The sequence below is a fragment of the Callospermophilus lateralis genome, unplaced genomic scaffold (genome assembly GCF_048772815.1).
Source record: "Callospermophilus lateralis isolate mCalLat2 unplaced genomic scaffold, mCalLat2.hap1 Scaffold_305, whole genome shotgun sequence".
In the NCBI taxonomy this organism is placed as follows: domain Eukaryota; kingdom Metazoa; phylum Chordata; class Mammalia; order Rodentia; family Sciuridae; genus Callospermophilus; species Callospermophilus lateralis.
This window is the reverse complement of record NW_027513681.1, coordinates 572,641-576,219: the sequence shown is the minus strand read 5'-3', so window position 1 is coordinate 576,219 and position 3,579 is coordinate 572,641.

The window sequence follows — 3,579 nt, the reverse complement described above, 5'->3', positions numbered from 1 at the left end:
TTTGTGTGTGTGTGTGTGTTTTGTTCTGCATTCTATTTTTTTTTGTTTGTTTGTTTGCTTTTGTTCATTTTGTTGTGTGATTTTGGTTGTAAAAACTTAAGGATATTGGACGTGAAAATGGGTAATAAAGAGAGTAAGCCTGACACCCGTTTGAACTGTGTTTTAAGGAACTTCGATGAACTTTACCCCCCTTTGTTTAGCAGGATGATAGAAGCCCCTAGCTGGCTGCCTGGAGCACAACCATTGCAGAGGGCAATGCCTGCTGGGGACCTAAGAACTGAGTATCTCCCAGGTTAACAAGTGAAACTCCTTTAAAACCCCTTGTCCCTCCAGATCAAGAGAGTCACAACATTTGGCAGAGTCCCCTGTGTTTCTCCTTTGTTAGCAAAGCAATTAGCCTCCCCTTTTCTTTTTCTCAGAACCCATTCCTCATTATTTAATTGGTATAAATTGGCTTCTAGGTCAGGAACCGAACTTTAAGTTACAAATTTGGTAACCCCCCTCCGCCCCAGAACTTTGTGAGAGCTGTCTACTGAAATGTTAGGAGATGGAGCTTGCTTGGGGTGGAACTGAACCAGAGGAGCTAATCCTGTAAGTAAAAGGAGGGACTGAGGGACCCCCAGCAGCAGCCAAAGCCCTGTTGATTCAGGGAATACCCTCCTTCCTTCCGTGCACTGTAAGGTTTATGCCACCTCTGTCTTGTTAAAAAAGAGAAAAAGAAAAAGGGGACACTAAATTCAGTAAAGTCACCATATAGACACTTTATTTTACATTTCAGGTTGCCCCTCTGTTAAAACATCTGGTCCCCCCCGTGGTGCCACTGGTGTAGTAGATTTTTTCTCTTATCTGCTCTGGTTTAAAGGACTCTGTCTGACAACCATAGTCTCTACCTCCTTTCTGTCTGTCTTGTGTCTTTGTTTCTGGTCCTTTAAGACATGTGCAATAATGTGTTGATATTATAAATTTTTTCTTGGGAATGATCTTAGCTGAATGTGTGTCTAAATGATGATGTTTTATCATAAAAAAACTGATATCTGAATGGGTTTTTGAAGCATTGCACAATCTTGCAGTTAAAAGTCGGGTTTAGGTCATTGTTTAGTTTAAGATTTCAGGTAATTCATGCCAGAGAACTTAAATACTTAGGATGGAAAACTGAAGAACTCTACTTCCAAGTTGGCAAGTAACTTCCCAATCATTCACTTTTTTTTTTTAACCAATTTTGAATTCGGTAGCCAGAGAAAATGTCACTGTGTGTACCAGTGCATTAATTTGGACAAGGATAGTAAACCATAGTATGGTATCTGTTGACAAAATAAGATGAAAAGACATAAAATTTTGTGAATTGTATCTTGAACTTGTATCATAATTTTCAACACCCCAACCAGAAAATTATGGTTAATATGCCTTAGGCCTCAGGTGTCTGCTCAGAATAGCAGTTTTTTTCCTGCTCCTTCCAGACTTCAGCCATGACTCATGTTGAAATGCAAATGAAAAAAGCCTGCAAGCTTAGTAGGAGACTGATTTGATGCCCAACGGGAAAAAAAAGTAAATTGTATGGTATTTACTAATTACTGGCCAGTCATTTTTTCTAGGACTCTTATTGTTTTCCTTAGATACTTTATTATTTTTGAGCTCATGATTCTGAGCATACAGACCTAGGTTAATGTTTTTCTGATCAGTTCTATCTTTGACCAACTGTGGACTTTTTGAAACATTGCAATAGATATTTAACCTGTGAAAAACTACAAGACCTTTACTATTATTATGTGTGCACAATTTTGTTATGTGTTGTCTGTCTATATAGACATATATCCGTATATCATATATATGATGCACAAATTAACATATATAAGGAGCGCTCATAAAAAAAAGCGCTCATAAAAACAAATTTTAAAAAGTGGATCCAAAGATATTTAGTTTACGTGGTTTAAATGTTTCAATTTAAATCGGATAAACAGATAAAAATAAATGTTTTTAAATTTAAGCTTACAAATTTTTCTAGGTGTTCAAAAATCTAATAAAATATTAATATCTACAAAACGTCTAATGTGCCTTGGTTCTAGAACATTTTCTTCAACATAAAAATGGTTTACACTGTTCAATACATTTCTCTAATATTTTGATAAATAAGTAAAGTAAATTTGATATGGGATTACTCATTCGTGAGTACTTTTGTTAGAAATCTGATTCATTTACTAAGGTCTGTATAAGTTTTTACTAAACTCTATATAAGGTTTTAAAAATCAGTCATGTGTTAATGAGACAAAAATTTTTTGAAACATAAGTTTACCCATAACATTGTGTTTATTAAGTTTTATTTTTTCTAGAGCAAGGAACCATAAAAATTAAAAAACTTATTAAATCAGAACTGTTATTTTAGAGCATTGTACTGCCATTTCTTTAAAAGCTATACTTGGTTAATGTAGAAACATCAATGTAATTGTGATGCTATTAATGTTTTCATATCTTACAGGTATGCAAGTCTGTAAGGTAGAAACTTAAAAAGAGCATTATATCAAGCTGGTGTTCTGAAGTTGTATGGTAAAAAAATATATTGGAGATTTATTTACCTGTTATCAATAAGATATGTAAAGTTTTATGTTACTTTTTACATTGTGGAACAATTTAAATGTATTTTTAAGTTAATGAGAGCCTAATCTATGTAAAAGTTGAAAACTTTCAGGCTTTCTTTAATTCATGCTTTAAATGTGATATCATATGGTGTTAGCTAATGTTCATGAGACCACAAACAATTTATGTAAACTTTGTCAATGTTGCTTTTAATTTTTACTTTTTAATAAAAACAACCCCATACCATTATTGTCATCTGGTAATAACAAAAGGGTAATCAAAGCAATATAAACAAATACTTTAGGATTATACTCCTAAACAAAAACACCTAAAAAAACAAAACTGCCTTCTCAATAATTCATGACTTCATTGATCATTTCTAGTTAGAGACACTTGGTAGCAGAGTAATATTATCTCCTTTTGGTACACAGTGACCCAGTTCTGTTCTTTACTTTGTTTTAAATCAATTTCTTCTGCATCATCTGATGAGAGGTTCATATACTTCTTAAAACCAATGATTGAGCCCTCAACCTGCACATTCACTTGCTCATAGAGCCAAACCTGAAATTGGGAACTATTTTGCAAGTGTCTGAAGATGAAGTTGATGGGTTACACCTTCACTGTCTGTACATTTTGACCTTGGCCACAGTACACTAAAATGGAAGTTCACAAACACCAAAATGACCTAGAGGCTCCTCACATAGAAACTTACAGATCTGGTATACTGTTTTCTAGAAACCCTTCCAAATTATAAAGTAATTCTAATAATCCATGTTTATCATAATTTTTCCTACCAAAACCCAATCCTGAGTATGAACTATTAGTTTCTTAAGGAGTAGATCTTCCCAGACCCCCAAACCAAAAAAAAAAAAAAAAATAAATAAATAAATAAAGATCAGCTTTAGAACTAAAATGCTTAAGATTTATAAAGAGCCCTGCCTTACCTGAGATAAGGCTGGGTGTCCCATCTTACTATATGTGAGAATGACTATGAAACAAGTACGTCAG